Genomic DNA, 19,700 nt, shown 5'->3' with positions numbered 1-19,700 from the left:
AAAATACATACACTCCTTCTCCTTCCCTATCCCCTCCCATCATTTGTTTCCTGGTGCGTTCACACTTCACCTCTCATTCTCGTTCGAATATCAATTAAAATGCCCCTGCGTCTTGACTCACATTTGCGTATAAACCAGCGGACAATAGCTCCAGTTGCGCGTTACGTCGAACGACCCGACACAAGGACTTCCCAGGAGGTCACCCATCCGAGTACAACTCTCGCCCAAGTAAACTTAACTGCGGAGTTCTGATGGGAACCGGTGCATTAGTGCTGGTATGATCGCACCTGTTTAATTTCGCGCTGCAAATACTTACACTCTTTCTCCTTTCTTCCCGCTCTCATCATTTGTTTGCTTATGCGTGCGCACTGCACCTCCCGTTCTCATTCAAATATCAAGTAAAATGCCATGGCACCATGACTCATATTTGTAAATAAACATGCGGACCATAATTCAAGTCGCGCGTAACGTCGAAAGAATCATCTGCAAAAAAATGGGTGCAACATGAGGACTTTCCAAGAAAATGGGTGAAATATAAAGACTTCGCAGGGGTCACCCATCCTAGTACTACTCTCGCCCAAGCACCCTTAACATGCGGAGTTCTGATAGAATCCGTTGCATTACTTATGGTATGATCGCTCATGTTTCATTCTGCGCTGCAAATACATACACTCTTTCTCCTTCCATCCCCCTACCGTCATTTGTTTCCTTGTGCGTGCACTCTACATCTCTCATTCTCGTTCTAATATCAAGTAAAAATACCCCGGCACCTTGACTCACCTTTGCGAATGAACCAGCGGATCATAATTCTATTTGCGCGTAACGTCGAACGACCCATCCGAAAAAAAATGGGTGCAACACGAGGACTTCCCAATAGGTCAACCATCCGAGTACTACTCTCGAACAAGCACACTTAACTGCGGAGTTCTGATGGGAACCGGTGCATTAGTGCTGGTATGATCGTACCTGTTTAATTTCGCACTGTAAATACATACGCTCCTTCTCCTTTCTTTCCCCTCCCGTCATTTGTTTTCTTGTGCGTGCGCACTGCACCTCCCATTCTCGTTCAAATATCAAGTAAAATGCCACGGCGCTGTGACTCAATTTGCGAATAAACCTGCGGACCATAATTTAAGTCGCGCGTAACGTCGAAAGAATCATCTGCAAAAAAATGTGTGCAACACGAGGACTTCCCGAGAAAATGGGTGAAATATATAGACTTCGCAGGGGTCACCCATCCAAGTACTACTCTCGCTCAAGCACCCTTAACTTGCGAAGTTCTGATAGAATCCGTTGCATTAGTGCTGGTATGATCGCTCATGTTTCAATCTGCGCTGCAAATAAATACACTCTTTCTCCTTCCATCCCCCCTCCCGTCAATTGTTTCCTTGTGCGTGCACTTTGCATCTGTCCTACTCATTATAATATCAAGTAAAATGTCCCAGCACCGTGACTCACCTTTGCGAATGAACCAGCGGTTCATAATTCCATTCGTGCGTAACGTCGAACGACCCATTCGAAAAAAAATAGGTGCAACACGAGGACTCCCCAAGAGGTCACCCATCCGAGTACTACTCTCACCCAAGCACACTTGACTGTGGAGTTCTGATGGGATCCGGTGCATTAGTGCTGGTATGATTGCACCTAATTAATTTCACGCTGCAAATACATTCACTCCTTCTCCTTTCTTACCCCTCCCGTCATTTGTTTCCTTGTGTGTGGGCACTGCACCTCCCGTTTTCGTTCAAATATCAAGTAAAATGCCACGGCGCCGTAACTCACTTTTGCAAATAAACTTGCGGACTATAATTAAAGTCGCGCGTAATGTCAAAAGAATTATCTGCAAAAAAATGGGTGAAACCGGAGGACTTCCCAAGAAAATGGGTGAAATATAAGGACTTCGCAGGAGGTCACCCATCCTAATACTACTCTCGCCCAAGCACCCTTAACTTGCGGAGTTCTGATAGAATCCGTTGTATTAGTGCTGGTATGATCGCTCATCTTTCATTCTGCGCTTCAAATGCATACATTCTTTCTCCTTCCATCCCCCCTCCCGTCATTTGTTTTGTTGTTCGTGCACTCTGCATCTCCCCTTCTCGTTCTAATATCAAGTAAAATGCCCCGGTACAGTGACTCACCTTTGCGAATGAACCAGCTGTTCATAATTCCATTCGCGCGTAACGTCGAACGACCCATCCGAAAAAAATGGATGTAACACGAGGACTTCCAAAGAGGTCACCCATCCGAGTACTACTCTCACCCAAGCACACTTAACTGCAAAGTTCTCATGGGATCCGGTGCATTAGTGATGGTATGATCACACCTGTTTCATTTCGCGCTGCAAATACATACACTCCTTCTCATTTCTTCCCCCTTACGTCATTTGTTTCCTTGTGTGTGCGCACTGCACCTCCCGTTCTCGTTCAAATATCAAGTAAAATGCCAAGGCACCGTGACTCACATTTGCGAATAAATCTGCGGACCATAATTTAAGTCGCGCGTAACGTCAAAAGAATCATCTGCAAAAAAATTGGTGCAACACAAGGACTTCCCAAGAAAATGGGTGAAATATAAGGAATTCGCAGGAGGTCAACCATCCTAGTACTACTCTCCCCCAAGCACCCTTAACTTGCAGAGTTCTGATAGAATCCGTTGCATTAGTGCTAGTATGATAGCTCATGTTTCATTCTGCGCTGCAAATACATACACTCTTTCTCTTTCCATCCCCCCTCCCGTCATTTGTTTCCTTGTGCGTGCACTCTGTATCTCTCCTTCTCGTTCTAATATCAAGTAAAATGCCCCAGCACAGTGACTCACCTTTGCGAATGAACCAACGGTTCATAATTCCATTCGCGCGTAACGTCGAACGACCCATCCGAAAAAAAATGGTTGCAACACGAGGACTTCCCAGGAAGTCACCCATCCGAGTACCACTCTCGCCAAAGAACACTTAACTGCGAGGTTCTGATGGGATCCGATGCATTAGTGCTGGTATGATCGCACCAGTTTCATTTCGCACTACAAATACATACACTCCTTCTCCTTTCTTCCCCCTCCCATCATTTGTTTCCTGGTCCGTTCACACTTCACCTCTCCTTCTCGTTCTAATATCAATTAAAATGGCCTTGCGTCTTGACTCACATTTGCGTATAAACTAGCAGACCATAGTTCCAGTCGCGCGTAACGTCAAACGAACCATCTGAAAAAAAAAATGGGTGCAACATGAGAACTTTCCAGGAGGTAACCCATCCTTGTACAACTTTTGCCAAAGCACACTTAACTGCGGAGTTCTGATGGGATCCGGTGCATTTGTGCTGGTATGATTGAACCTGTTTCATTTCGTGTTGAAAATACATACACTCCTTCTCCTTCCCTCCCCCCTCCCATCATTTGTTTCCTTGTGCGTTCACACTGCACCTCTCATTCTCGTTCTAATATCGATTAAAATGCCTCTGCTTCTTGACTCATATTTGCATATAAACAAGCGGACCTTAGTTCCAGTCGCGCGTAAAGTCGAACGATCCGTCTGAAAAAAAATTAGTGTGACACTAGAACTTCTCAGGAGGTCACCCATACGAGTACTACTCTCGCCCAAACACAATTATCTGCGGAGTTCTGATGGGATCCGGTGCATTAGTGCTGGTACAATCGCTCCTGTTTAATTTCGCGCTGCAAATAGATACACTCCTTCTCCTTTTTTCCCCCTCTCGTCATTTGTTTCCTTGTGCGTGCGCACTGCACCTCCCGTTCTCATTCAAATATCAAGTAAAATGCAACGGCGCCATGACTAACATTTGCGAATAAACCTACGAACCATAATTTAAGTCGCGCAGAACGTCGAAAGAATCATCTGCAAAAAAATGGGTGCAACACGAGGACTTCCCAAGAAAATGGGTGAAATCTATGGGCTTTGCAGGAGGTCAACCATCCTAGTACTACTCTCGCCCAAGCACACTTACCTGTGGAGTCCTGATAGAATCCGTTGCATTAGTGCTGGTATGATCTCTCATGTTTCATTCTGCGCTGCAAATACATACATTCTTTCTCCTTCCATCCCCCCTCCCGTCATTTGTTTCCTTGTGCGTGCACTTTGCACTCTCCTTCTCATTCTAATATCAAGTAAAATGCCGCAGCACCGTGACTCACCTTTGCGAATGATCCAGCGGTTCATAATTCCATTCGCGCGTAACGTCGAACGACCCATCCGAAGAAAATGGGCTCACACGAGGACACCCATTAGAGTACTACTCTAGCCTAAGCACACTTAACTGCGGAGTTCTGATGGGATCCGGTGCATTAGTGCTGGTATGATCGCACCTGTTTTATTTCGCGTTGCAAATACATACACTCCTTCTCTTGTCTTCCCCCTCCCGTCATTTGTTTCCTTGCGCGTGCACACTGCACCTCCCGTTCTCGTTCTAATATCAAGTAAAATGCCACGGCGCCATGACACACATTTACGAATAAACCATCAGACTATAATTCAAGTCGCGCGTGACGTCAAAAGAATCATCTGCAAAACAATGGGTGCAACACGAGGACTTCCCAAGAAAATGGGTGAAATATAAGGACTTCGCAGGAGGTCACCCATCCCAGTACTACTCTCAACCAAGCACCCATAACTTGTGGAGTTCTGATAGAATCCGTTGCATTAGTGCTGGTATGATCGCTAATGTTTCATTCTGTGCTGTAAATACATACACTTTTTCTCGTTCCATCCCCCCTCCCGTCATTTGTTTCCTCGTGCGTGCACTCTGCATCTCTCCTTCTCGTTCAAATATTAAGTAAAATGCCCCGGCACCGTGACTCACCTTTGTGAATGAACTAGCGGTTCATAATTCCATTCGTGCGTAACGTCGATCAACCAATCCGAAAAAAAATGGGTGTAACACGAGAACTTCCCAGGAGGTCACCCATCCGAGTACAATTCTCGCCCATGCACACTTAACTGCGGAGTTTTGATGGGATCCGGTGCATTAGTGCTGGTATGATCGCACCTGTTTAATTTCGCGCTGCAAATACATACAGTCGTTATCCTTTCTTCCCCGTCCCGTCATTTGTTTCCTGGTGCATTCACAATTCTCCTTCTCGTTCTAATATCAATTAAAATGCCCCTGCCTCCTGACTCACATTTGCGTATAAACCAGCGGACAATAGTTCCAGTCGCGCGTATCGTCGAACGACCCATCTAAAAAAATATGGGTGCAACACGAGAACTTCCCAGGAGGTAACCCATCCTTGTACTACTTTCGCCAAAGTACACTTAACTACGGAATTATGATGGGATCCGGTGAATTTGTGCTGGTATGATCGCAACGGTTTCATTTCGTGCTGAAAATACATACACTCCTTCTCCTTCCCTCCCCCCTCCCGTCATTTGTTTCCTTGTGCGTTCAAACTTCACCTCTCCTTCTCGTTCTAATATCAATTAAAATGCCCCTGCGTTTTGACTCACATTTGCGTATAAACTAGCGGACAATAGTTCCAGTTGCGCGTAACGTCGAACGACCCATATGAAAAAAAAATGGGTGCAACACGAGAACTTCTCAGGAGGTAACCCATCCTTGTACTACTTTTGCCAAAGTACACTTAACTACAGAGTTATGATGGGATCCGGTGCATTTGTGCTGGTATGATCGCACCTCTTTCATTTCGTGTTGAAAATACATACACTCCTTCTCATTCCCTCCCCCCGCCCGTCATTTGTTTCCTTGTGCGTTCACACTGCACCTCTCCTACTCGTTCTAATATCGATTAAAATGCCCCTGCTTCTTGACTCACATTTGCGTATAAACCAGTCGACCATAGTTCTATTCGCACGTAACGTCGAACGACTTGTCTGAAAAAAAATTGGTGCAAAACGAGGACTTAATAGGAGGTCATCCATCCGAGTACTACTCTCGTCGAAACACACTTAACTGCGGAGTTCTGATGGTATCCGGTGCATTAGTGCTGGTACGATAGCACCTGTTTTATTTCGCGGTGCAAATACATACACTCCTTCTCCTTTCTTCCCCCTCCCGTTATTTGTTTCCTTGGGCGTGCGCACTGCACCTCCCATTCTCGTTCAAATATCAAGTAAAATACCACGGCGCCGTGACTCACATTTGTAAATAAACATGCGGACCATAATTCAAGTCGCGCGTAACGTCGAAAGAATCATCTGTAAAAAAATGGGTGCGACACGAGGACTTCCCATGAAAATGGGTGAAATATAAGGAATTCGCAGGAGGTCAGCCATCCTAGTACTACTCTCGCCCAAGCACCCTTAACATGCGGAGTCCTGATAGAATCCGTTGCATTAGTGCTGGTATGATCTCTTATGTTTCATTTTGCGCTGCAAATACATACACTATTTCTCCTTCCATCCCCCCTCCCGTCATTTGTTTCCTTGCGCGTGCACTCTACATCTCTACTTCTCATCCTAATATAAAGTAAAATGCCCCGGCACCATGACTCACCTTTGCGAATGAACCAGTGGTTCATAATTCCATTTGCGCGTAACGTCGAACGACCTATCCGAAAAAAAATGGGTGCAACACGAGAACTTCCAAGGAGGTCACCCATCTGAGTGCTACTCTCGCCCAAGCACACTTCACTGCGGAGTTCTGATGGGATCCGGTGCATTAGCGCTGGTATGATCGCACATGTGTCATTTCGCGCTGCAAATACGTACACTCATTCTCCTTTCTTCCCCCTCCCGTCATTTGTTTCCTGGTGTGTTCACACTTCACCTCTCCTTCTCGTTCTAATATCAATTAAAATGCCCCTGCGTCTTGACTCACATTTGCGTATAAACCAGCGAACCAAAGTTCCACTCGCGCGTAACGTCGAACGACCCATCTAAAAAAAATGGGTGCTACACGAGAACTTCCCAGGAGATCACCCATCCGAGTACTACTCTCGCCCAAGCACACTTAACTGCGGAGTTCTTATGGGATCCGGTGCATTAGTGCTGGTATGATGACACCAGTTTAATTTCGCGCTGCAAATACATACACTCCTTCTCCTTTCTTCTCCCTCCCGTCATTTATTTCCTTGTGCATGCGCACTGCACTTCCCGTTCTCGTTCAAATATCAAGTAAAATGCCACGGCGCCGTGACTCACATTTGCGAATAAATCTGCGGACCATAATTCAAGTCGCGCCTAACGTTGAAAGAATCATCTTCAAAAAAATGGGTGCAACACGAGGACTTCCCAAGAAAATGGGTGAAATATAAGGACTTCGCAGGAGGTTACCCATCCTAGTACTACTCTCGCCCAAGCACCCTTAACTTGTGGAGTTCTTAAAGAATCCGTTGCATTAATGCTGGTATGATCGCTCATGTTTCATTCTGTGCTGCAAATGCATACACTCTTTCTCCTTCTATCCCCCCTCTCGCCATTTATTTCCTTATGCGTGCACTCAGCATCTCTCCTTCTCGTTCTATTATCAAGTAATATGCCCCGGCACCGTGACTCACCTTTTGATTGAACCAGCGGTTCATAATTCCATTCGCACGTAACGTCGAACAACCTTGTACTACCTTCGCCAAAGCACACTTAACTGCAGAGTTCTGATGGGATCCGGTGCATTTGTGCTGGTATAATCGCACCTGTATCATTTCGTGCTAAAAATACATACACTACTTCTCCTTCCCTCCCCCCTCCCATTATTTGTTTCCTTGTGCGTTCACATTGCACATCTCCTTCTCGTTATAATATCAAGTAAAATGTCCCAGCACCGTGACTCACCTTTGCGAATGAACCAGCGGTTCATAATTCCATTCGTGCGTAACGTCGAACGACCCATCCGAAAAAAAATGGGTGCAACACGAGGACTCCCCAAGAGGTCACCCATCCGAGTACTACTCTCACCCAAGCACACTTGACTGCGGAGTTCTGATGGGATCCGGTGCATTAGTGCTGGTATGATTGCACCTAATTAATTTAACGCTGTAAATACATTCACTCATTCTCCTTTCTTCCCCCTCCCGTCATTTGTTTCCTTGTGCGTGGGCACTGCACCTCCCGTTTTCGTTCAAATATCAAGTAAAATGCCACGGCGCCGTAACTCACTTTTGCAAATAAACTTGCAGACTATAATTAAAGTCGCGCGTAACGTCAAAAGAATCATCTGCAAAAAAATGGGTGAAACAGGAGGACTTCCCAAAGAAAATGGGTGAAATATAAGGACATTGCAGGAGTCACCCATCCTAGTACTACTCTCGCCCAAACACCCTTAACTTGCGGAGTTTTGATAATATCCGTTGCATTAGTTCTGATATGATCGCTCATGTTTAATTTTGCGCTGCAAATACATACACTCTTTCTCCTTCCATCCCCTCTCCCGTCATTTGTTTCCTTATGCGTGCACTCTGCATCTCTCCTTCTCGTTCTAATATCAAGTAAAATGCCTCGGCCCCGTGACTCACCTTTGCGAATGAACCAGCGGTTCATAATTCCATTCGCGCGTAATGTCGAACGACCCATCCGGAAAAAAATGGGTGCAACACGAGGACTTCCCAAGAGGTCACCCATCCGAGTACTACTCTCGCCCAAGCACACTTAACTGCGGAGTTCTGATGGGATCCGGTGCATTAGTGCTGGTATGATCACACCTGAATAATTTTGCGCTGCAAATACATTCACTCATTCTCCTTTCTTCCCCCTCCCGTCATTTCTTTCCTTGTGTGTGCGCAGGGCACCTCCCGTTCTAGTTCAAATATCAAATAAAATGTCATGGCGCCGTGACTCACATTTGCGTATAAACCAGCGGACCATAAATCCAGTCGCGCGTAACGTCGAACGACCCATCTAAAAAAAAATGGGTGCAACACGAGAACTTTGTTAACTGCGGAGTTCTGATGGGATCCGGTGCATTTGTGCTGGTATGATCGCACCTGTTTTATTTCGTGCTGAAATTACATACACTACTTCTCCTTCCCTCCCCCCTCCCATAATTTGTTTCCTTGTGCATTCACACTGCACATCTCCTTCTCGTTCTAATATCGATTAAAATGCTCCTACTTTTTGACTCACATTTGCGTATAAACAAACGGACCATAGTTCCAGTCGCGCATAACGTCGAACGACCCGTCTGAAAAAAAAAATTGTGCGACATGAGGACTTCCAATGAGGTCACGCATCCGAGTACTAGTCTCGCCCAAGCACACTTAACTGCAGAGTTCTGATGGGATCCGGTGCATTAGTGATGGTATGATCGCACCTGTTTAATTTCGCGGTGCAAATACAAACACTCCTTCTCTTTTCTTTCCCTTCCCGTCATTTGTTTTTTGTGCGTGCGCATTGCACCTCCCGTTCTCGTTCAAATATCAAGTAAAATGCCACGGCGCAGTGACTCACATTTGCGAATAAACATGCGGACCATAATTCAAGTCGCGCGTAATGTCGAAATAATCATCTGCAAAAAAATAGGTGCAACATGAGGACTTCCCAAGAAAATGGGTGATATGGACTTCGCAGGAGGTCACCCATGCTAGTACTACTCTTGCCCAAGCACCCTTAACTTGCAGAGTTCTTATAGAATCCGTTTAATTAGTGCTGGTATGATCACTCATGTTTCATTCTGCGCTGCAAATACATACACTCTTTCTCCTTCCATCCCCCCTCCCATCATTTGGTTCCTTGTGTGTGCACTCTGTATCTCTCCTTCTCGTTCTAATATCAAGTAAAATGTCCCGGCACCGTGACTCACCTTTACGAATAAACCAGTTGTTCATAATTCCTGTTTAATTTCGCACTGCAAATACATACACTCCTTCTCCTTTCTTCCCCCTCCCGTCATTTGTTTCCTTGTGTGTGCGAACTGCACCTCCCGTTCTCGTTAATATATCAAGTAAAATTCTACAGTGCTGTGACTCACATTTGCGAATAAACCTGAGGACCATAATTCAAGTTGCGCATAACGTCGAAAGAATCAATTGCAAAAACATGGGTTCAACACGAGGACTTCCCAAGAAAATGGGTGAAATATAAGGACTTCGCAGGAGGTCACCCATCCTAGTACTACTCTTGCCCAAGCACCCTTAACTGCGGAGTTCTGATAGAATCCATTGCATTAGTGCTGGTATGATCGCTCATGTTTCATTCTGCGCTACAAATACATACACTCTTTCTCCTTCCATCCCCCCTCCCATCATTTGGTTCCTTGTGCGTGCACTCTGCATCTCTCCTTCTCGTTCTAATATCAAGTAAAATATCCCAGCATCGTAACTCACCTTTGCGAATGAACCAGTTGTTCATAATTCCATTCGCGCGTAACATCGAACGACCCATCGGAAAAAAAATGGGTGCAACACAAGGACTTCCCAGGAGATCACCCATCCGAGTACTACTCTCGCCCAAGCACACTTAACTGCGGAGTTCTAATGGGAATTGGTGCATTAGTGCTGGTATGATCGCACCTGTTTCATTTCGCGCTGCAAATACATACACTCATTCTCCTTTCTTCCCCCTCCCGTCTTTTGTTTCCTGTTGCGTTCACACTTCACCTCTCCTTCTTGTTCTAATATAAATTAAAATGCCCCTCCGTCCTGACTCACATTTGCGTATAAACCAGTGGACCATAGTTCCAATCGCGTGTAACATCGAATGACCCATCTGAAAAAAAAATGGATGCAACACGAGAACTTCCCAGTAGGTAACCCATCTTTGTACTACTTTCGCCAAAGCACACTTAACTGCAGAGTTCTGATGGGATCCGGTACATTAGTGCTGGTATGATCGCACCTGTTTAATTTCGCGCTGCAAATACATACACTCCTTCTCCTTTAATCCCCCTCCCGTCATTTGTTTCCTTGTGCATGCGCACTGCACCTCCTGTTCTCATTCAAATATCAAGTAAAATGCCACGGCTTCGTGACTCAAGTTGCGAATAAACCTGCGGACAATAATTCAAGTCGCAGGCAACATAAAAATAATCATCTGCAAAAAAATGGGTGCAACACGAGGACTTCCGAAGAAAATGGGTGAAATATAAGGACTTCGCAGCAGGTCACCCATCTTAGAACTAGTCTCGCCCAAGCACCCTTAACTTGCAGAGTTTTGGTAGAATCCGTTGCATTTGTGTTGGTATGATCACAACTGTTTCATTTCGCGCTGCAAATACATACACTTCTTCTCATTTCTTCCCCCTCCCTTCATTTGTTTCCTGGTGCGTTCTCACTTCACATCTCCTTCTAGTTCTAATATCAATTAAAATGCCCCTGCGTCTTGACTCACATTTGCGTATAAACTAGCGGACCATAGTTCCAGTCGTGCGTAATGTCGAACGATCCATCTGAAAAAAAAATGGGTGCAACACGAGAATTTCCCAGGATGTAACCCATCCTTGTACTACTTTCGCCAAAGCACACTTAACTGCGGAGTTCTGATGGGATCCGGTGCATTTGTGTTAGTATGATCGCACCTGTTTCATTTCGTGCTGAAAATACATAAACTCCTTCTCCTTCCCTCCCCACTCCCATCATTTGTTTTCTTGTGCGTTCACACTGCACCTCTCCTTCTCGTTCTAATATCGATTAAAATGCCCCTACTTCTTGACTCACATTTGAGTATAAACCAGCAGACAATAGTTCCAGTCGCGCGTAACGTCGAACGACCCGTCTAAAAAAAAAATGGTGCGACACGAGGACTTCCTAGGAGGTCACCCATCCGAGTACTACTCTCGACCAAGCACACTTAACTGCGGAGTTCTGATGGGATCCGGTGCATTAGTGCTGGTATGATCGCACCTATTTAATTTCGCGCTGCAAATACATACAGTCCTTCTCCTTTCTTCCCCCTCCCGTCATTTGTTTCCTTGTGTGTGCGTACTGCACCTCCCGTTCTCGTTAATATATCAAGTAAAATTCCACGGTGCCGTGACTCACATTTGCGAATAAACCTACGGACCATAATTCAAGTCGCGCGTAACATCGAAAGAATCATCTGCAAAAAAATGGGTGCAACACGAGAACTTCCCAAGAAAATGGGTGAAATATAGGGATTTCGCAGGAGGTAACCCATACTAGAACTACTCTCGCCCAAGCACCCTTAACCGCGGAGTTCTGATAGAATCTGTTGCATTAGTTCTGGTATGATCGCTCATGTTTCATTCTGCGCTGCAAATACATACACTCTTTCTCCTCCCATCCCCCCTCCCGTTATTTGTTTCCTTGTGCGTGACTCTGCATCTCTCCTTCTCATTCTAATATCAAGTAAAATGTCCCGGCACCGTGACTCACCTTTGCAAATGAACCAGCGGTTCATAATTCCATTCGCGGGTAACGTCGAAAGAATCATCTGCAAAAAAATGGGTGCAACACGAGAACTTCCCAAGAAAATGGGTGAAATATGAGGATTTCGCAGGAGGTAACCCATCCTAGAACTACTCTCGCCCAAGCACCCTTAACCGCGGAGTTCTGATAGAATCCGTTGCATTAGTTCTGGTATGATCGCTCATGTTTCATTCTGCGCTGCAAATACATACACTCTTTCTCCTCCCATCCCCCCTCCCGTTATTTGTTTCCTTGTGCGTGCACTCTGCATCTCTCCTTCTCATTCTAATATCAAGTAAAATGTCCCGGCACCGTGACTCACCTTTGCAAATGAACCAGCGGTTCATAATTCCATTCGCGGGTAACGTCGAACGACCCATCCGAAAAATAGTGGATGCAACACGAAGACTTCCCAGGAGGTCATCCATCCGAGAACTACTCTCACCCAAGCACACTTAACTGCGGAGTTCTGATGAGATCGATCACCTGTTTCATTTCGCGCTGTAAATACATACACTCTTTCTCCTTTCGTCCCCCTCCTGTCATTTCTTTCCTGCTGCGTTCACACTTCACCTCTCCATCTTGTTCTAATATCAATGAAAATGCCCCTGTGTCTTGACTCACATTTGCGTATAAACCAGCAGACCATAGTTCCAGTCGCGCGTAACATCGAACGACCCATCTAAAAAAAATAATGGGTGCGACACGAGAACTTCCCATGAGGTAACCCATCCTTGTACTACTTTCGCCAAAGCACACTTAACTACGGAGTTCTGATGGGATCCGGTGCATTTGTGCTGGTATGATCGCACCTGTTTCATTTCGTGCTGAAAATACATACACTCCTTTTCCTTCCCTCCCCCCTCCCATAAATTTGTTTCCTTGTGCATTCACACTACACCTCTCCTTCTCGTTCTAATATCGATTAAAATGTCTCTGCTTCTTGACTCACATTTGCGTATAAACCAGTAGATCGCAGTTCTAGTTGCGCGTAACGTCGAACGACCCGTCTGAAAAAATATTGGTGCGACACGAGGACTTCTCAGGAGGTCACCCATACGAGTACTACTCTCGCCCAAGCACACTTAACTGCGAAGTTCTGATGGGAACCGGTGCATTAGTGCTGGTATGATCACACCTGATTAATTTCGTGCTTCAAATACATACATTTCTTCTCCTTTCTTCCCCCTCCTGTCATTTGTTCCTTGTGCGTGCGCACTGCACCTCCTGTTCTCGTTTAAATATCAAGTAAAATGCCACGGCGCCGTGACTCACATTTGCGAATAAACTTGTGGACCATAATTCAAGTCGCGTGCAATGTCGAAAGAATCATCTTCAAAAAAATGGGTACAACACGAGAACTTCCCAAGAAAATGGGTGAAATATAAGGACTTCGCAGGAGGTCACCCATTCTAGTACTACTCTCGCCCAAACACCCTCAACTTGCGGAGTTCTGATAGAATCCGTTGCATTAGTACTGGTATGATCGCTCATGTTTCATTTTGCGCTGCAAATACATACACTCTTTCTCCTTCCATCCCCCCTCCCGTCATTTATTTCCTTGTGCGTGCACTCTGCATCTCTCCTTCTCGTTCGAATATCAAGTAAAATGCCCCGGCACCGTTACTCACCTTTGCGAATGAACCAACGGTTCATAATTCCATTCGCGTGTAAGGTCGAAAGACCCATCCGAAAAAAAATGGGTGCAACACAAGGACTTCCCAATAAAATGGGTAAAATAAAAGGACTTCGCAGGAGGTCACCCATCCGAGTACTACTCTCGCCCAAGCACACTTAACTGCGGAGTTCTGATGGGATCCGGTGCTTTAATCCTGGTATGATCGCACCTGTTTAATTTTATGTTGCAAATACATACACTCCTTCTCCTTTCTTCCCCCTCCCGTCATTTGTTTCCTTATGCGTGCGCACTGCACCTCCCGTTCTCGTTCAAATATTAAGTAAAATGCAACGGCGCCGTGACTCACATTTGCGAATAAACCTGCGGACCATAATTCAAGTCGCGCGTAATGTCGAAAGAATCATCTGCAAAAAAATGGGTGTAACACGAGGACTTCCCAAGAAAATGGGTGAAATATAAGGACTTCGCAGGAGGTCACCCATCCTTGTACTACTCTCGCCCAAGCACCCATAACTTGCGGAGTTTTGATAGAATCTGTTGCATTAGTTCTGGTATGATCGCTCATGTTTCATTCTGCGCTGCAAATACATACATGTTTTCTCCTTCCATCCCCCCTCCCGTCATTTGTTTCCTTGCGCGTGCACTCTGCATCTCTCCTTCTCGTTATAATAAAAAGTATAATGCCCCGGCACCGTGACTCACCTTTGCGAATGAACCAGCATTTCATAATTCGATTCGTGCGCAACGTCGAACGACCCATCCGAAAAAAAATGGGTGCAACACGAGGACTTCCCAGGAGGTCACCCATCAGAGTACTTCTCTCGCCCAAGCTCACTTGACTGCGTAGTTCTGATGGAATACGGTGCATTAGTGCTGGTATGATCGCACCTCATTCATTTCGCGCTGCTAATACATACACTCCTTCTTCTTTCTTCCCCCTCCAGTCATTATTTTCCTAGTGCATTCAAACCTCACCTCTCCTTCTCGCTCTAATATCAATTAAAATGCCCCTGTATCTTGACTCACATTTGCGTATAAACCAACGGACCATAGTTCCAGTCGCGAGTAACGTCGAACGACCCATCTGAAAAAAAAATGGGTGCAACACGAGAACTTCCCAGGAGGTAACCCATCCTTGTACTACTTTTGCCAAAGCACACTTAACTGCGGAGTTCTGATGGGATCTGGGGCATTTGTGCTGGTATGATCGCACCTGTTTCATTTTGTGCTGAAAATACATACACTCCTTCTCCTTCCCTCCCCTCTCCCATAATTTGTTTCCTTGTGCGTTCACACTGCACCTCTCCTTCTCGTTCTAATATCGATTAAAATGCTTATTCTTCTTGACTCATATATGCGTATAAACCAGTGGACCATAGTTGCAGTCGCGCATAACGTCGAACAACCAGTTTGAAAAAAAATTTGTGCGACACGAGGACTTCCTAGGAGGTCATGCATCCGGGTACTACTCTCGCCCAAGCACGCTTAACTGCAGAGTTTTGATGGGATCCGGTGCATTAGTGCTGGTATGATCGCACCTCTTTAATTTTGCGCTACAAATCATACACTCGTTCTCCTTTCTTCCCCCTCCCGTCATTTGTTTTCTTGTGCGTGCGCACTGCACCTCCCGTTCTCGTTCAAATATCAAGAAAAATGCCTCGGCGCCGTGACTTACATTTGTGAGTAAACCTGTGGACGATAATTCAAGTCGCGCGGAACGTCGAAAGAATCATCTGCAAAAAAATGGTTGCAACACGAGGACGTCCCAGGAAAATGGGCGAAATATAAGGACTTCGCAGGAGGTCATCCATCCTAGTACTACTCTCGCCCAAGCACCCTTAACTTGCGGAGTTCTGATAGAATCCGTTGCATTACTGGTGGTATGATCGCTCATATTTCATTCTGCGCTGCAAATACATACACTCTTTCTCCTTCCATCCCCCCTCCCGTCATTTGTTTCCTTGTGCGCGCACTCTGCATCTCTCCTTCTCATTCTAATATCAAGTAAAATGCCCCGGCACCGTGACTCAATTTTGCGAATGAACCAGCGTTTCATAATTCAATTAGTGTGTAACATCGAACGACCCATCCGAAAAAAAATTGGTGCAACACAAGGACTTCCCAGGAGGTCACCCATCCGAGTACTACTCTCGCCCAAGCACACTTAACTGCAGAGTTCGGATGAGATCCGGTGCATTAGTGCTGGTATGATTGCACTTGATTAATTTCGCGCTACAAATACATTCACTCATTCTCATTTCTTCCCCCTCCCGTCATTTGTTTCTTTGTGCGTGCGCACTGTACCTCCCGTTCTCGTTCAAATATCAAGTAAAATGCCACGGCGCCGTGACTCACATTTGCAAATAAACATGCGGACCATAATTCAAGTCGTGCGTAACGTCGAAAGAATCATCTGCAAAAAAATGGGTGCAACACGAGGACTTCCCAAAAAAATGAGTGCAATATAAGGACTTCGCAGGGGGTCATCCATCTTAGTATTACTCTCGCCCAAGCACCCATAACTTGCGGAGTTTTGATAGAATCCGTTGCATTAGTTCTGTTATGATCACTCATGTTTCATTCTGCGCTGCAAATACATACACATTTTCTCCTTGCATCCCCCCTCCCATCATTTGTTTCCTTGCGCGTGCACTCTGCATCTCTCCTTCTCGTTCTAATATAAAGTAAAATGCCCCAGCACCATGACTCACCTTTGCGAATGAACCAGCGTTTCATAATTCGATTCGTGCGCAACGTCGAACGACCCATCTGAAAAAAAATGGGTGCAACACGAGGACTTCCCAGGAGGTCACCCATACGAGTACTACTCTCGCCCAAGCACACTTCACTGCGGAGTTCTGATCGGATCCGGTGCATTAGTGCTGGTATGATCGCACCTGTGTCATTTCGCGCTGCAAATACATACACTCATTCTCTTTTCTTCCCCCTCCCGTCATTTGCTTCCTAGTGCGTTCACACTTCACCTCACCTTCTCGTTCTAATATCAATTAAAATGCCCCTGCGTCTTGACTCACATTTGCGTATAAACCAGCGGATCATAGTTGCAGTCGCGCGTAACGTCGAACGACCGATCTGAAAAAAAAAATGGGTGCAACACGAGAACTTCCCAGGAGGTAACCCATCCTTATACTACTTTCGCCAAAGCACACTTAACTGCGGTGTTCTGATGGGATCCGGTGCATTTGAGTTGGTATGATCGCTCATGTTTCATTTTGTGCTGAAAATACATATACTCCTTCTCCTTCCTACCCCCCTCCAATAATTTGTTTCCTTGTGCGTTCACACTGCACCTCTTTTTCTCGTTCTAATATTGATTAAAATGCTCTTGCTTCTTGACTTACATTTGCGTATAAACCAGCGAACCATAGTTCCAGTTGCGCATAACGTCGAACGACCCGTCTGAAAAAAAATTGTTGCGACACAAGGACTTCCCAGGAGGTCACCCATCCAAGTACTACCCTCGCCCAAGCACACTTAACTGCAGAGTTCTGATGGGATCTGGTGCATCAGTGCTGGTATAATCGCACCTATTTAATTTTGCGCTGCAAATACATACACTCCTTCTCCTTTTTTTCCCCTCCCGTCATTTATTTTTTGTACGCACTGCACCTCCCTTTCTCGTTCAAATATCAAGTAAAATGCCACGGTGCCGTGACTCACATTTGTTAATAAACCTGCGGACCATAATTCAAGTCGCACGTAACGTCGAAAGAATCATATGCAAAATAATGGGTGCAACACGAGGACTTCCCAAGAAAATGGTGAAATATAAGGACTTCGCAGGAGGTCACCCATCCTAGTACTACTCTCGCCCAAACACCCTTAACTTGCGAAGTTCTAATAGAATCCATTGCATTTATGGTGGTATGATTGCTTATGTTTCATTCTGCGCTGCAAATACATACACTCTTTCTCCTTCCATCCCCCCTCCCGTCTTTTGTTTCCTTGTGCGTGCACTCTACATCTCTCCTTCTCATTCTAATATCAAGTAAAATTCTCTGGCACCGTGACTCACCTTTGCTAATGAACCAGCGGTTCATAATTCCATTCGCGCGTAATGTCAAACGACCCATCTGAAAAAAAAAGGTGCAACACGAGAACTTCCCAAGAGGTCACCCATACGGGTACTACTCTCGCAAAAGCACACTTAACTGCAAAGTTCTGATGGGATCCGGTGCATTAGTGCTGGTATGATCGCATCAGATTAATTTCGCGCTGCAAATACATTCACTCATTCTCCTTTCTTCTCCTTCCCGTCATTTGTTTCCTTGTGCGTGCACACTACACCTCCCGTTCTCGTTCAAATATCGAGTAAAATGCCACGGCACCATGACTCACATTTGTAAATAAACCTGCGGACCATAATTCAAGTAGCGCGTAATGTCGAAAGAATCATCTGCAAAAAAATGGATTCAACACGAGGACTTCCCAAGAAAATGGGTGAAATATAAGGAGGTCACCCATCCTAGTACTACTCTCGCCCAAGCACCCTTAACTTGCGGAGTTTTGATAGAATCCGTTCCATTAGTTCTGGTATGATCGCTCATGTTTCATTCTGCGTTGCAAATACATACGCTATTTCTCCTTCCATCCCCGCTCCCGTCATTTGTTTCCTTGTGCGTCCACTCTGCATCTCTCCTTTTCGTTCTAATATTAAATAAAATGCCCCGGCACCGTGACTCACCTTTGCGAATGAACAAACGGTTCATAAATCCATTCGCGCATAACGTCGAACTAACCATCCGAAAAAAAATTGGTGCAACACGAGGACCTCCTAGGAGGTCACCCCTCCGAGTACTACTCTCGCCCAAGCACACTTAACTGCGGAGTTCTGATGGTATCCGTTGCATTAGTGCTGGTGTGATCGCAACTGATTAATTTTGTGCTACAAATACATTCACTCCTCCTTTCTTCCCCCTCCCGTCATTTGCTTCCTGGTGCGATCACACTTCACCTCTCCTTCTCGTTTTAATATCAATTAAAATGCCCCTGCATCTTGACTCACATTTGCGTATAAATACATTCCTTCCCCTTTCTTCCCCCTCCCGTCATTTGTTTCCTTGTACGCACTGCACCTCCCGTTCTCGTTCAAATATCAAGTATAATGCCACGGCACCGTGACTCATATTTGCAAATAAACCTGGAGACCATAATTCAAGTCGCCTGTGACGTCGAAAGAATCATCTGCAAAAAAATGGTTGCAGCACGAGAACTTCCCAAGAAAATTGGTGAAATATAAGGACTTCGCAGGAGGTCACCCATCCTAGTACTACTCTCGCCCAAGCACCCTGAACTAGCAGAGTTCTAATAGAATACATTGCGTTAGTGGTGGTATGATCGCTCATGTTTCATTCTGCGCTGCAAATACATACACTCTTTCTCCTTCCATCCCCCCTCCCGTCATTTGTTTCCTTGTGCGTGCACTCTACATCTCTCCTTCTCATTCTATAACAAGTAAAATGCCCCGGCACCGTGACTCACTTTTGCGAATGAACCAGCGGTTCATAATTCCATTCGCGCGTAACGTCGAACAACCCATCCGAAAAAAAATGAGTGCAACACGAGGACTTCCCAGGAGGTCACCCATCCGAGTACTACTCTCACCCAAGAACACTTAACTGCGGAGTTCTGATGGGATCCGGTGCATTAGTGCTTGTATGATCGTACCTGTTTCATTTTGCGCTGTAAATACATATACTCCTCCTTCCTTCCCCCTCCCGTCATTTGTTTCCTGGTGCGTTCACACTTCACCTCTCCTTCTCGTTCTAATATCATTTAA

The 19,700-nt window shown here is 45.5% G+C and overlaps 3 non-coding genes and 28 pseudogenes across 3 annotated transcripts; all 31 read right to left on the bottom strand.

Annotated features, from left to right (window-relative positions):
* Nucleotides 1-170: 170 nt before the first annotated feature.
* LOC148251736 (5S ribosomal RNA) lies at nucleotides 171-289 on the bottom strand (annotated as a pseudogene).
* A 560-nt stretch (nucleotides 290-849) lies between these two features.
* LOC148251735 (5S ribosomal RNA) lies at nucleotides 850-968 on the bottom strand (annotated as a pseudogene).
* A 559-nt stretch (nucleotides 969-1,527) lies between these two features.
* Nucleotides 1,528-1,646, bottom strand: LOC148251734 (5S ribosomal RNA; annotated as a pseudogene).
* Nucleotides 1,647-2,206: 560 nt separating this feature from the next.
* Nucleotides 2,207-2,325, bottom strand: LOC148251733 (5S ribosomal RNA; annotated as a pseudogene).
* Nucleotides 2,326-2,886: 561 nt separating this feature from the next.
* LOC148251732 (5S ribosomal RNA) lies at nucleotides 2,887-3,005 on the bottom strand (annotated as a pseudogene).
* A 207-nt stretch (nucleotides 3,006-3,212) lies between these two features.
* On the bottom strand, nucleotides 3,213-3,331 carry LOC148251731 (5S ribosomal RNA; annotated as a pseudogene).
* Nucleotides 3,332-3,537: 206 nt separating this feature from the next.
* On the bottom strand, nucleotides 3,538-3,656 carry LOC148251730 (5S ribosomal RNA; annotated as a pseudogene).
* A 1,224-nt stretch (nucleotides 3,657-4,880) lies between these two features.
* On the bottom strand, nucleotides 4,881-4,999 carry LOC148251729 (5S ribosomal RNA; annotated as a pseudogene).
* Nucleotides 5,000-5,525: 526 nt separating this feature from the next.
* LOC148251728 (5S ribosomal RNA) lies at nucleotides 5,526-5,644 on the bottom strand (annotated as a pseudogene).
* An 886-nt stretch (nucleotides 5,645-6,530) lies between these two features.
* Nucleotides 6,531-6,649, bottom strand: LOC148251727 (5S ribosomal RNA; annotated as a pseudogene).
* Nucleotides 6,650-6,853: 204 nt separating this feature from the next.
* On the bottom strand, nucleotides 6,854-6,972 carry LOC148251726 (5S ribosomal RNA; annotated as a pseudogene).
* Nucleotides 6,973-7,804: 832 nt separating this feature from the next.
* Nucleotides 7,805-7,923, bottom strand: LOC148251725 (5S ribosomal RNA; annotated as a pseudogene).
* Nucleotides 7,924-8,484: 561 nt separating this feature from the next.
* LOC148251724 (5S ribosomal RNA) lies at nucleotides 8,485-8,603 on the bottom strand. The gene has a single exon (XR_015815953.1). It is a non-coding gene; the product is annotated as a 5S ribosomal RNA (ribosomal RNA).
* A 489-nt stretch (nucleotides 8,604-9,092) lies between these two features.
* Nucleotides 9,093-9,211, bottom strand: LOC148251723 (5S ribosomal RNA; annotated as a pseudogene).
* A 752-nt stretch (nucleotides 9,212-9,963) lies between these two features.
* LOC148251722 (5S ribosomal RNA) lies at nucleotides 9,964-10,084 on the bottom strand (annotated as a pseudogene).
* A 206-nt stretch (nucleotides 10,085-10,290) lies between these two features.
* LOC148251721 (5S ribosomal RNA) lies at nucleotides 10,291-10,409 on the bottom strand (annotated as a pseudogene).
* Nucleotides 10,410-10,615: 206 nt separating this feature from the next.
* On the bottom strand, nucleotides 10,616-10,734 carry LOC148251720 (5S ribosomal RNA; annotated as a pseudogene).
* Nucleotides 10,735-11,294: 560 nt separating this feature from the next.
* On the bottom strand, nucleotides 11,295-11,413 carry LOC148251719 (5S ribosomal RNA; annotated as a pseudogene).
* Nucleotides 11,414-11,619: 206 nt separating this feature from the next.
* LOC148251718 (5S ribosomal RNA) lies at nucleotides 11,620-11,738 on the bottom strand. Its single transcript, XR_015815155.1, has one exon. It is a non-coding gene; the product is annotated as a 5S ribosomal RNA (ribosomal RNA).
* Nucleotides 11,739-12,956: 1,218 nt separating this feature from the next.
* Nucleotides 12,957-13,075, bottom strand: LOC148251717 (5S ribosomal RNA; annotated as a pseudogene).
* A 207-nt stretch (nucleotides 13,076-13,282) lies between these two features.
* On the bottom strand, nucleotides 13,283-13,401 carry LOC148251716 (5S ribosomal RNA; annotated as a pseudogene).
* Nucleotides 13,402-13,991: 590 nt separating this feature from the next.
* Nucleotides 13,992-14,110, bottom strand: LOC148251715 (5S ribosomal RNA; annotated as a pseudogene).
* A 561-nt stretch (nucleotides 14,111-14,671) lies between these two features.
* Nucleotides 14,672-14,790, bottom strand: LOC148251714 (5S ribosomal RNA; annotated as a pseudogene).
* A 206-nt stretch (nucleotides 14,791-14,996) lies between these two features.
* LOC148251713 (5S ribosomal RNA) lies at nucleotides 14,997-15,115 on the bottom strand (annotated as a pseudogene).
* A 206-nt stretch (nucleotides 15,116-15,321) lies between these two features.
* On the bottom strand, nucleotides 15,322-15,440 carry LOC148251712 (5S ribosomal RNA; annotated as a pseudogene).
* A 560-nt stretch (nucleotides 15,441-16,000) lies between these two features.
* Nucleotides 16,001-16,119, bottom strand: LOC148251711 (5S ribosomal RNA; annotated as a pseudogene).
* A 561-nt stretch (nucleotides 16,120-16,680) lies between these two features.
* LOC148251710 (5S ribosomal RNA) lies at nucleotides 16,681-16,799 on the bottom strand (annotated as a pseudogene).
* Nucleotides 16,800-17,331: 532 nt separating this feature from the next.
* LOC148251709 (5S ribosomal RNA) lies at nucleotides 17,332-17,450 on the bottom strand. The gene has a single exon (XR_015814637.1). It is a non-coding gene; the product is annotated as a 5S ribosomal RNA (ribosomal RNA).
* A 554-nt stretch (nucleotides 17,451-18,004) lies between these two features.
* LOC148251708 (5S ribosomal RNA) lies at nucleotides 18,005-18,123 on the bottom strand (annotated as a pseudogene).
* Nucleotides 18,124-18,674: 551 nt separating this feature from the next.
* On the bottom strand, nucleotides 18,675-18,793 carry LOC148251707 (5S ribosomal RNA; annotated as a pseudogene).
* A 678-nt stretch (nucleotides 18,794-19,471) lies between these two features.
* On the bottom strand, nucleotides 19,472-19,590 carry LOC148251706 (5S ribosomal RNA; annotated as a pseudogene).
* Between the last annotated feature and the right edge of the window lie 110 nt (nucleotides 19,591-19,700).

The sequence above is a fragment of the Carica papaya genome, chromosome 8 (assembly GCF_054855325.1).
Source record: "Carica papaya isolate Zhongbai chromosome 8, ASM5485532v1, whole genome shotgun sequence".
NCBI classification, from domain to species: Eukaryota; Viridiplantae; Streptophyta; class Magnoliopsida; order Brassicales; family Caricaceae; genus Carica; species Carica papaya.
This window is presented reverse-complemented; position numbering and strand designations above follow the sequence as displayed.